Here is a 13,652-nt window from a genome sequence, read left to right as displayed (position 1 = left end):
TGAAAATGAGTCTACAGAATCCTCCAATTGTGGAAAAGACAAGTCCACACTGGAATAGATGACCAGAAGTGTACACAAAATCTGTGACGTAAAGCTTGTGTTACTGGAACTGGTGTGTCCTCAGCTGGAGTGTGGTGGCTTGACTTTGGCACTACAATTCAAGAAGGATGTGGACCCATTAGGAGAAGACAAAGAGCAATGAGTAGACACTTAGTACTAGGAAAGGTAAAAGGAATTAGGATTACTTGAGAGTGGGAAGATAAAGCTGAGGGTAGATATACAGGGGTATGTGAATATAAATGACAGCTATAAAGAGGAAGTGATTAAACTACTGCATATTTGGTGTGGGTAGCTTAGGAGATATATCAAGAGAAACTCTTCTGTAGTAAAGGTACTGAAATACTGAAAAAGGTTGCCTGTGGAGAAGAAGCGATATCTAATAAAAGTTTTTCTGAAAGGGTAGATAAACATCTGTCAGAAAATGGCACAGGCATAGTTGATACTACTTCCTGAAATCTCTTCCAGGTTTTTTTTTTATATGATTACAGATTGTACAGTTAGTATTGACTATATGACCTCTGCTGATATTTTAGCTTTTATAAGAGCCAGTGCTTTCCTGAGCTGAGAACCATGTTCTTTAATCAGGCATGAGGCTAATCTCCTATGTCTAGCAGAAACTACACAAGTCCACAATTTTCCTTTTTTGGTTTCAGCTGCTTATCTTAGGTTTTAGAAAATACAATTATGGATAGTGATCATTTGTTTCCTGGAAAGCATAATTCTGCTACTGTATCAGAGCTGACTCAGCAACTCACATCTGGTTTTAATATACTCGTGCTAAACAAAGTGGCCACATAACTATCTATCTTAGAGCATGCAAAGACATGCAAACTGATTATGACCTTAAGATCCTTAATCTTTTGGAAAACATTTGCTTTGACTCATTTTCCCAATATTCAGAGGAGAGTATGATTGAGAAGTATTTTCATGACACCAGAAAGAAAAAAGAAAAAAAAAAGGTAGGCATTTTCCTGTTCTCTCAGGATTATTGTTTCTTAGAAAGAGGGAATTTTTATGATGTAAAACATCGGAATGAAAAAATATTTTCATGGGAAAACCTCCAAGAAAGAACTGTCCCTTAAATAAGAATACATATGACTTCATGTATATTGTTTCAGAACTCTTCAGATCTTCCAAAGTCCATATTTCAAGAATGACAGTAGTCTGAGAAGTATCTCAGTAACAAGAGCATTATGAGTTTCTATGTTTATTGCATTCTCGTGTTTTCTTTATCTAATGTGCTCAGTTTAACTTGGCAGATAACTCTGGGAATTCAGCCTTAAATCAGGGAGTTAAACTGGCAGGGGTGAATCAGACTCACAGCGTCAGAAGTGGGAAGGGACCTTGTGAGGTCTCTAAATGCCAGGTCTCCAGTCCAACCTCCTGCTCAAAGCAGGGTCACCTCATGCTCAGGCAGACTGCTGAAGGCTGTATGAGATAGGTTTGGAAAACCTCTGAAGATAGGGACTACATAGCCTCTCTGAGCAAGCTGCTCCACTGCTTAGAAGCCCTTATGTGGAAATCTTTTTCCTTTTATCAAGTCTGAACCTGTCCTATTCCAGTTTATGACCTCTGTTGTTCCCCATCCATGCACCTCCATAAAGAGTTCAGCTCCATGCACCTCCATAAAGAGTTCAGCTCCATCTCCTTGAAGACCTCCCTGCAGGCACTGGTAGGGGATGCTCTTGGGTCCTCAGGAAGCTGTCCCTTTTCCAGGCTGATCAAACCCAGCTCCCCAGCCTCTCCTCCCAGGGCAAGTGCCCACCATTATGGCTGTCTTCTGCTGGATGTTTCTCAGGCTATTAACTTCTGCCTTATATTGGTAGGCCAAAAACTGCATGCAGCATCCAGATGCAACATAATGAGTGCCAAGTGAAAAGGGTTTTATCAGGGTAAACCCAGGAGTGGTAACAGGTAGGTAAAATAGGAAGAAAAAAATTTGTCATTGAAATAAAGAACCTGCCACTGACTAGAGACAGTGATGGTATGTGTTCAAGCAAAATAAAATTAGAGAAGCATCCCGCTGCAGGCTTGCTTTCCTATTTGACAGATTGGATATGGGCTGAATCTTTCCTTTAGCTAGTATATTTTAATGATGTTGTTAATACTTTGTTCTCTGAAGTATTTCCATGTGAACAAGGTTTGAAGGAGTATTTGAAGGTAAAAGTGATGTTACTGTCACATAACTTAACTGGAAGTCTTGTAGCCATTCCCAAGAGCCAGTCAGTTAAAGCTCTAGTAAGCTGATCCCTCAAAACTGAAATAGCAAAAATGCAGCCTACAGTTGGCTAGCCATTTTTAGAAGTTAACAGTAATAGAAAGAGTGAAAAGACATCTACATATTCAGGGACAAGCCCCATCTTTATTTTTTTAATTTTTTTAATTATTATTTTTAGTAGAGCTGTCTCTGGAGCACTGTGGTTCAGAAGAGCACCTGGAGGTAGAAAGAATGTATGTTATAACTATGGTCTTTTGAGACAAATTCACTGCTAATGATTCATTTCTAAAGAAACAAGTTATCACTGTAGGAGGCAGTAAATACTTAACACTGAGAAAGAGAGGAAGTAGAAAGCAAAAATTAGTCATTGCTTGTAACCAGTTTGCTTTGGTATACCTACTGTAATTTAGACATATCTATTGGTTGTTTAGTTTAAAAATGACAGGCTCTGTGCTTTGAGATTTTGACTTAAGAGATTCAGCATTTCCTGAAAGAAGGGTGGAATGAAGTACCTGCATGAAAGGATAAGACATGATTGTGTTCATCTGTCCTGTTTTCATGTATGTAAGCGATGGGCACAGGTGCTCGGACTGCCAGAGTGGGGCTGAGAGGCTGAAGCAAAAGCAGGAGCATTTGTAAGGGCAGACTAGTTTTGTACATGAAGCTTGTGTAGGCAGCATGTTTCTTACTTTGCCATAATAAACTACGCTCATATGCTTGTGCTTGGACAAATGGTTATAAATGCTGTGTGTACAAAGTTAGAAGCTGTTTTATAAAATGCTGGTCCCAAATCGTTGTTTTAAATATACTGTATAGGTAATGGCAGCCTCACAGACCGTCAGTGATCATCACCCGCTAATGCATTTCATCTACATGCCAGCTGAACAGTAAGCAGCACCCATGACTGAAGCAGTTTTATTCCTTCCTTGCCTGCCAGTAAGCGTTTATGGGATGGAGAGAAAATAGGTAATGATCTTTACTTTGCATTTCATTTTAATGACAGAATGTTTTCTAGTGCTTTGTTCAATCAGATTTTAAAACACTCCAGAGATAAGGCTACAACCAAAAATCGAAGCCTAGCGGGTGGCTACTCCACAGCCTATTAGAACATGCTAAATTTTTTTTATTTTCTAGATTTTCAAGACTTTTTGGAATTCTCTGCAGACTTCATTAGACCTGATTGTCCCCTTCTTTCACTTGTCACTGTGGTTGAAGTATAATTCCTTTGTAACAAGAGAATCTGAGCTGTATACCTGGTATGTAAATTAGAAAATATTAACTCACACCAAAACATGTCTAAAAGACTATGAACATGTGCATTACTTTATGTGTCAACTGTCGTATAAGGCTCTCATTTCCCACTCACAGTGTCAGAGGGCCATATCAATCAGTACTTCAAGTCTGTGGACAGTAGACATTTATCTAAAGATGGTGTTTCAAGAAATATTAAGTATTTAAAGGTTAAAAACTAAGAAAACAGTAGCAAAAGAGAGAGAAAAAGTTCTCCCATCAGGCCAATTGATTCTAAGGGCAGGGTCACTGAATGTAGCATTATTTCTCCTGGTCATGTTTCTTTCCTACCAGAGCTCCAAAGTAAGCTAACTGTGTAAGCAGGATTGAAATACACAACCCCCTTGTGACTGGAAGCAGTAAAGCATTCTCCACTTGCGGTTTTCTTCAAATGAGTCTGCATGGAATATGTGTTTGAAAACAGTGAAACTCTTTATTAATCAAGCACTTCACTTGCCATGCCAGCATAAAGTTTCATTTATGTCAAAACTCCCTTAAAAATGGTTTGGAGTACTGTCTTGTACACAGACCTTCAACAGAAGAAATATTTTTGGAATTGTAAATACAATAATCGAGGCAAATATTTACACCATTTGAGAAGCTGGTGTAAGATCTTCGATCATAGGTTACAATTCCAACATTTTACTTTGGTTTCCTACTGTATGGAAATAAGGACATTATATAGCAATACATCTAAAATACCATGTCAGAGAAGCTATCCTAATTACCAGAGGAGGGTTTTTGCTAACTGTATCTTGTTTCCATAAGGAATATGTCACAATAAATGAAATAACACCCTAGGTATCCCCATAAGAAGTAGTATCTAAAAGGAAACTGAGATTTTGGTATTTGCAGTGTTAACTTAAGGCTCTAAATGCACAACTGAAGATAGGTTTAAAAAGGTGTACTTTCTTGAAATAGACACCCTAACACTCTTGAGCTAGCAGTCTCCATTCAGAACACCCCACTTTCCAGAACAAAGGCTCAGGCATAGGAACAAAGCATATACAAGTGAATGGCATTTTACTGGAGGCTTTTTTTTTTTTTTTTTTTTTTTTTTTTGGGTGAATCTGAGAGACAAAAATCTACAGGAGAAGCTGAAGAGAGCGTAAGGAGGGTATCATGTCTATCCAACGCAAGTACACAGAACAAGGAGAAAAGCTCTGAAAAGAAAGTATTTAACAACTTTGCAAATGAGATTGCATTAAAGAGATGTCTGACCACTACCTCCTCTTTCTTCTAACTGGAAACAACCTGAATCACCTTGTACTTTTGGCTGAGCACTAGGATTAGAAATGTTATCAGCCCTAGTGATAGATAGCCCCAATAGGCTCACTACCCCAGGTTCTCCTTTCAGTAGCACCACCTCCTTCCTGTCTAGTGTCTGCAAGGGAGCCTGGAGCTACCCTGCTCTATGAGACACCAGGGAGTGAACTGTAATTTGGATGGTTGCAGTCAGGACGCTTTTTGTCTAAAAGACAGCAACAGTGGATCATGTGTGTCAGCTAAGCCATGAAAGGCTGGTGCAAAAGTCATGAGCACCGAGCAGCTGTGGGGCATTCAGCTCCATAGAGGTGGAAAGGGCGCAAAAGCCCATTCAGTTCTCTGTGCACACAAAATTTCATGGTGTTTTCAGCATGTTCTCTGTGAATATCCCATAGAAGAGCCATGGCTTATATCTTCTGTAAAATGCTGTTTAGCTGGCATAAGAACAGCAAAGTCTAGCCCTGTGTTATATATATTTACTTGCATGAACTGTTTTCTTTTTTTAGTGGCTTAAAAGAGACCAGCCACTGCTCATTCATTCACTAGAAAAGACCCACTGATCCTTTGACAGGTACAGCAGAAGTTATTTTTCATCGTGACATGAATAGTTTATTTTGTTTTACAAAAATGCACTTCACACCAAAGCACAGCCAGGAATTATCATTCTTCTTATGCTTGTACAGGTGCACTTTCTGAATTAGGCACACAGACTCCTATTAGGGCAGGCTCCTAATGGAGTGATGACACTAACACTGCAACAATAGAAGGGGCCTCCAGGGATGCTGGCTGCAGAGCGGCTGTCCAGGTAGGAATGTGCATTTTAAGAGGGCTACAACTTAAAGCATTCTGTGATGCTGACAATGCTTTATACCGCCTCTGTAGGCTTCTCACTGCACAAATAAACCTGAGTACAGTAAGCTGTATCAGACTGTGGGATTTAAATCTCAGCAGCTTGTGTGGGAAGAGCTTGCGAGAAGTCAGTTTTCAACACAGTTCACCTCAAGGTGTGCGCTGAGACATTCAATCCATGATGCAAGACTTCAGCTCATGTCCTGTATCACTGATTCTTTTGTTGTTTTTGTCTATCCATCTGTATAGCTATTTATTTATTGAAAAAGGGATCTGGACTCGACACATAAACTGTGTGTGTGTTTATGCGTGCATTGTGCTTGAACAGGGTCAAGTACAGCCATGTGAAAGAAGGAGTCATGGCAAAACTGTTTATTGCACTGTGTGACCAAAAGAACTGCAGTGTAAATAGCTGTGTGAGTGGCAGGGGCAATGAAGCCTGGTTTCCTGTAGAGTCAATGCTGAAGGCTGAGGGCCCGTGTGGATTCACTGGTGTCTAGCCGAGGATAACATTGCGTTGTGTGAGTGGGATCAATATGGTCTCTCTCGTCTACTCAGAAGCTTATTTTAACAAAACTTTCAGGAACTGGAATGCTTGGAGAAGAGAACCCCTCTGATGAATTTGTACGGCTACTGCATTCAAATGCTGTTAGGAGGAGCCCAGCAGCAGCACCACCACATACGCCTCATTTATTTCAGAAACCAAAATAACATAATATCTAATTTAATATCACAAAAACCCACATTAATAATGACTACGGAAGTCCCTGTTAGAGTATCTGAAACTTCAGTGTTCACTGCTGATCCAGATGTTTGGGACTCATTTCTTAACTGTTTCTACTTATATTCCTGCAGAGCCAGGGGCTGTGGCTGGTGCTCAAGACGATTGTTGCAGCAAAATGCCTCTGACACATCAGTTATTATTCATGTCTTCAGCCCACTCAGCAGCCTGATTAACAAGGTACATCTAATTCAGTGGAACTGTGTAGCCCATTTACTTGCATGGAGCCACCAACATGCCTGAATTGCAGACTTGTTTAAGTAACTTGCAGAACTGCAGCCTTAAAGTATGAGCTAGAACGATGTGGATCATACCCATTCCAGGTTCAGAGGTACTGTACAGGAAAATTTGGAGCTAGTTCAGGTTCTCCAGTGAAAATAAGGATTCATACTTTTAGGGTGAATCTTGCCTCTTGGTTTTTATCTTTGCAGAACACCCTGTAAGTTTGAACACATGGGAAAAAGTAATCTACCATATATTTACCATATATATATATATACACACCCACCCACCATATATAATATATATATAAAAAAATATATATATACCATCTACCAGACAGGCAGATGGAAGTTGCTGTTTACTGGTATGACTATATTCAGGTGCTGTTTCTCAGACTCTTGGTTTTTTGGGGACATTTTGCATAACATCAGTTATCAGAAAGATCTAGTTTTAAATACTGCCGAAAATACCATTGATTTCCTCTGCCACTTCTACACTGAATGTCCACTGACAATTGAGGCTAGAGGACATTAATCATACAGAATTACAATTTGGTCTCCTGTGCTTTTAATTCCAGTCCCAGCAACCTGTTTAGCAGTCAGCACTGTTGGTTGTGCTGTTGTGTGTCTCATGACAATGATTCATCTTCCTGCAGAGTAGAGATAGGAAGGGGTAGGTTTATGTGGGACTGTGATGGTCCACAGTCGGATTTCACCAGAAGTAAATGCCTTTGTTTCTTGCTGGAAAGCTGTGCCGGCAAAAGCTTGTTGTTCCATATGTATCTGTCTAGTTTCTGCATTTTTCTCTCTTTTCTTAATCCTTAATATCCTCAGTTATGGCAGAGAAGATCATTTTATTCATGTGAGTGAATGCCATTAGAGTGATGTGTTGAAAGCATGATTTGAGAGGAAGTGGCTCACAGTAGTTTTCTGGAAGAATGATTTGAAAGGTTAAAAAAAAAGATTTACAACTAATCAGCATAGCTCAGTAGATCACTGAAGTGTTACTTTGTTTTTCTGAGCTGATAGATGTCTGCAGCCAACATACTCTTTCACAATAGTTAAATGTTATGATTTGAAACATACAGCAGATCTTATTGCTAACAGGGTACTGCTGTTTTCAAGAGATAGTGCTAATGCAGTGACACAAGAAAGACTGCTTTAGAACTATCCAGCATTTTGGCCAAGAGTGGCACCATTTCATGGATCATTCATGAGCTCCTCTCCTGGAATAATCTGCATTCCTTGAGATCAAATGACAATGTAGGGTCTTCAGCCTATGCCTTCTTTGAGACACAGCACATTACCCATTCTTTCTTGTGTTGTCTGGTCACCTTAGTGCAAACTATCATGGGAAAACAAAGCAGCAAACGGTCACCAGAATTCATGCTACCATTCAGCAAGTTATAAAAATTTGAGTACTCTGCTGTGATGGCAAGGGACTTTAAATATAATCTCACAAAAGCCCAGAGGTACCTTTTGAGAGAAAGCAACTTTCCTTTTCTGGGTCATCTCAAGCTTGGGGCAGTACAAAAGCAGCAAGGGTAATTTTTTTGCTGTGAATTCTCACTTGAGGACCCAGACAAGGTATCCCATGAGATGTTGTGGTATCCTTGTCTTCCTTACATGTTCCACATATCAACGTCTTAAAAGTTAATTACATGGATTACTGTACTTCTTTTTAATTGTGTTCTGTCAGTGCCCATAACTAACAGAAACCTCAGTCATTTAGTTATCAAGAAGTGTGGTGGCAAATCAATCCCAAGGCAAATTCTCTGTTAGCATCATGTACTCCTACACATCTGCCCTCTGTAAGGCAGCTCAGCAAATTGCTGGGTCACGCTCAGGTGAGGGTGCTCAGACAGTCTGAAGTGTGTGAGCCATTGTGTCACTCCATGGAGCTTCAAGGGCAGGTTTCATTTTGTGGGTTCATAGCTACAATGGCTCTCCGGAAACACTTTAGGAAGAACATCTCTTTACACCAAAAGCTGTATTTGGCACTCTGCCTGTGCTGTTTTACAGGGACAGATGTACAATGTTAGGGCTATGCTTATATTCTCAATGGTCATAAATCACTGAGAAGAATATTTTGATACAAGGGAAACACTGCAGATTTCATGTTATATGAATATGAAACATATATAACGCACATATATAGATACATACAGAGATATTAATATAATGTTCATTAACGGTTAACACTAATATGCAAATATTTGGAACACATGTAAAGTAGACTTCTTGATTCTCCAAACATTCTTGTGAATATATGTTAAGATTAGATATGTTTTAGAAGAGTCTATAGGAGCAAAGTTCCTCCAGCACAAATTCAAGTCTATTTTTAGTTGAGTAGTTGAAGAATTTCCTGCAGCTGAAAAGGACCTAAAGTTTTCACAATACAAGTTTGAGGGCCTATGTGCGAGCTATTTAAAAGTGTCTGGGTGATTTTGGATTATAGATTCATTGAAAGTGACTGAGAATTTTGCTTCTGAAATGTTTTTGCACTTTTCAAAGTTCTGCCATAATTCCCTAACTCCATAGTTACAAATAAGCTGTAAATCCCTAACTCTATCATTAAACTTAAGCCGTAATATATATTTTGCAAAAATGGGTCTATGATGTCCACATTTGTTTTCTTTTGAATCTACTTACTGAATGTGTTTAAAGATGTCTTTTTTAATTGCCAGTACTGGAAGCTCATGCAGAAATCTGAGAATCAGCAAGTTTGTTTCAGCTCTGTCACCATTGAAAAAGCGCATATATCAGAATGTAATGGTTTTGTTGATGCACACAGCAAAGTATGGTAGACTCAACATAGCATCCATGTGGAATGGCTTCTCTATCTCTGCATAAGATACCACAATGGAAAGATAAGATAGAGGTCAGCAGAACTGTGAAGAACCATTTACCAAAGGCAAAATCTTAAACCAGACAAAAGTGTCCTTTTCACGCATTAGTATAATTAGCCATCAGATTCAATGCCACATGACATTACAGTGGTCAAAAGCATAAGAGAAATGAAAAAGGGGTTAGATCATTATGGAAGATGAGCTTGTTGGTGACTGTTACACACATTGAACCTATCTTGGAATCGGTGCCCATTAAGATTCAGTTATGGCTTGCTGGATACCAAGAAAAGAAATGGTGGAGAAGGCTGACTTAGACAAGTTTTTAATACTTCTTTCTCTCAGTCTGCACTAATGTTTGCAATGAAAGAAGATTAGGTGCAGTATGGTAGTCCTTAAGTGAATACTATTTATCGTTGCATAATTGTAATTGTTATAGAAGTGGAGAATGCAGATTGTTTCCATACATTTCTGTTTCATAAATAATGACAAATGTAAATGCTATTTTGGAATCTGATATTACTGATTTCTGCAAAAGCAGAAATGTTGGCAGCATGTCTTCTTCAGGAGCTCTTGGTCCATGGGAACACAAAGAAGTAATTTGAGATTTCTATGACAAGTAGGTATGTTCCTAAGATTCACTATTGTATGACTGCCTGTTCCAAGCTCTTTGAGGTTCTTTTTTGAGTTATATAACAGGTTTGGAGAACCGCATGAGGACAGTGTGACTCACAGGAAACTTCCTCTTCTGTTCGTCATGTTATGTTTTTAAGATGAATTCTCCTTCAGTTGACAGAACCTTTCATAATAAACATGCCTTCTCAAAAAGGAAAGTGTTTCCTGAAGCTACAGTTTTATTATTATTTTTTTTAAAAAACCCACCTTTTAAACCAGTCTTCCCAACAACTGTGTTGCTCAACCAGGTGCCGTGTTTGTGGGAGAGCCATCTTTTTATTCCATTAATGGTGTTTCAGTTATCATTTACTATGCAACATTTTGGGTTCCAAGGAAAAGGAAATGTTAGATTTCCAATGCAATACACAAGCCTTATTTATATCATTATTAGATAAGAACGTCATGAGTCCTCACTCAGTTTAGATTCCTACATATCAGTCTGGATAGGTGCACATAAACATTTGCTGTGACTGTGCAGCCTAAAGCCTCTGAATATATTTGACCTACTGGTGACCTACTGAATAGGGGTCAAGCCCATTTAAGATGCGTCAAACATGTTCCTTAGGTGTCACATGTGCAGAATGATTTTGCTGCACACACAATAAGCTCAGCCTACCTGGGATGCACTGACCTTACTGCCTCTGCATGCATGGACTTGACCTGAGCATCTACACCTGTCACTTGCCCAGGAATTTGAGCTGTCAGATAATTACTGGGCTGAACAGTTAGCCATTTAAAAAGGACTTGTGCATGAAACTCACATTCACCCTATACATAACAGCAGGAAAACAGAGATCATGGCTGGCCCCATGTTCTGACATTTCTGAAGCAGTTGTGCAGACTCCTCATCTTATTTCACCTAGCAACCTTCTTCGAAATAAATAGCATTTTCAGTTAACACATGGTTTGCTAAGGCATAGTGTTCAGATGTTGAAATTAGTACTATGGACTCCTGAATTTTATTTCTCATTTGGGAAATTACAGCTTTCTTCTTCACCTCTCCGCTTCCTAATGAAGCTTATTTGATACTCATAAAGTGCTGGACATGTAACTGGCAGAACAAGGTTCAAAGTATTTCATCAACATTGGCCAAAAGGTAGCTTAGAGGAGCACTTTGTAGGTTTCTGTTGTGACCTTGAGAAGGACAGGAAGGACCCATACTCCTGGATGTCCTCAGTACCTAGGACACAACAGTCACCTCTATGATCTTGTTCTTAGCTCCTGAAACAAATTTCTGTGCTATAAAGATAAAAAAATAAGAGTGTAGGGACTGAAAATAGGATGAAACTCATTCTTTCAGTCCTAGTGAAGTGAAGAACGTTGAAGCTGAAAGTTTTCAAGTTAGCACTGATTCACTTTCCACACTTCCTAGATGAGTTGGAACAGTCTTCTGTCCAAGGACTAAGACATTTGCTAATCATAATTCCCTTTTTTCAGAGATTTTAGATGAGCTTCTCCATCCTAGCAGCTCATCCTTGTTGTAGAGGCACGATGATTCCTCTCTTGAAGCACTGGGACCTTATTATGCCAGCCTTGAGTTCCTTAATGGACATGCATTAAGGGCAACTGTTCAGTAAATTTAAGACAAGTCTTCTGGAGACTAATGTACTTTACACTTGCATAGGAAATGTCTAAAAACAGGTGCTTGAGAAATGTCTATTTTGAATGAAGTCTAGCCATCATAGATCATTACAATTCATGTTGAATGGGGTGTGTCTTTCCCCTCCAGAAAATCATGAATACACCATGGCCAGATTCATCTGCCACACAGGCTGTCTTAACTTGAATGTAAGCTCTCTAACTTGAAGTGAATTAATACTATTTCATGTCATTATGAAAGGAAGAGTGCTTTTCTAGTCATTTGTGCAATTGCTGAAATTGTCAGCTATTCCTACGTAAAAGCTATATTATGCTTTAGTATATTTGTAATATAGACTATGGTGGTTTTCACTGAGAAGATGGGAATAACATGATGTTAGCTTTTCTCCTTGGTTTGAGAACTTTAGGCAGTTCTGTTTTTTTTTTTTTTTTTTCCCCCACTAGACTCTAGAATTGATTTATGTATTCCTATTTCTTCATACCCAGACACAGAGCTTATGAATGGATATACAGAAGTTAGGTGCACTCTGCATGTTTCTCCTTCCAGGCAAAAGATTTCCTCCCAACCTCTCAGTCATACCCAAACAGAGTTTAAATTTTGCCTGTGGAGTACATCTGCATGGAACTTTAGGTGTGTAATCTACCTGGCATTCAGTCATCTTATGTTTTAAAATATTTGGCTTTTAACAGTTTGGCTCAGAAAGAGGGATTTTGATCCCTACACATTTTAAAACAGACTTCAAATACGGTCTAGGGAAAATTAAAATGTTATCCATATATGGAAGAAAGTTGTCAGTCTCGGAGCATGTTCTAGATGGTTGCTTTGCAATGTCCAGGGATAAAAGCTGGGAGTAGCTTATTTTATAGCTAAAGTGAAAAATGTGGGTTTTGTAATTTGAAGAGCCCACTGAAAGCATGATCAAATATTCCCTTTGATGATATTACATTTTAGTTTATTTCCCGTTGCCTAACATCAGGCATTTAGATAACGATGGCTGTCTTACTGGAAACTAGTTGTATGGATCAAACTTAAATTGAAAATTTTCAATAGGAAATCAAGCAGCATAATTGAAAACTGTGCATGGTGCATTTTCATTCTTTCAAATATCCAAGTTAAAAAAAACAAACCAAAAACCAACAGAATTTTGGAATGTTTTCTTGTAAACAGAACCTATTTGCAACCTCTTCTCAGTTGTTTAACTTAGTTTGCGTAATTAAATCATGTAATTAAAACATGACCACTTCTGCTTATGCAGCTATGGACATAATGGAAACTAACTGGTAAGTGGTTTGATTGACTCAACCTGTCATAGAAAGGTCCTTTTGAATTGGAGTCTTAACACAGAAATCTTGAATTGTTAATCTGAATTATGTGTAGGAGGGAACAATCTGGCTGAATGTTTGAACATATTTGAACACATCAGCTTCTGATAATGCATGTGGTATCATTCCACCCATATGAATTACAAGATTATTTTTTTCCCCCACTATTACTGCTATTTGGTGGTCTATCTGATTTTACTAATGCACCCACTAATATTTTGCTGACTTCTTTCTCTCCCAAGAGTAAACAAAATACCTCATGTAGTCCAGAGTTCCCAGCTGTAAAAAGATTGTTACATTATTTTATTCAATGAAATTGTTGAATATTAATTATAATATTTAGATTTCTTGCTACAAAAACTACACTCTCTATAGCTGAACTTTAAATCAGAAATAATCTTTACTGACTTTGTACTTAAAATGATGCTTTTTTCTTAACAGAATTGTTAATGCACCAGACCCATAGAAGCAATAAATGACGCTGATAAGAAGGAAAGTTTAGTAAAAATATAGTTTTATTGTGG

This window comes from Falco peregrinus, chromosome 2 (assembly GCF_023634155.1).
Source record: "Falco peregrinus isolate bFalPer1 chromosome 2, bFalPer1.pri, whole genome shotgun sequence".
Classification (NCBI taxonomy): domain Eukaryota; kingdom Metazoa; phylum Chordata; class Aves; order Falconiformes; family Falconidae; genus Falco; species Falco peregrinus.
Note: the sequence above shows the minus strand (reverse complement) of the source record.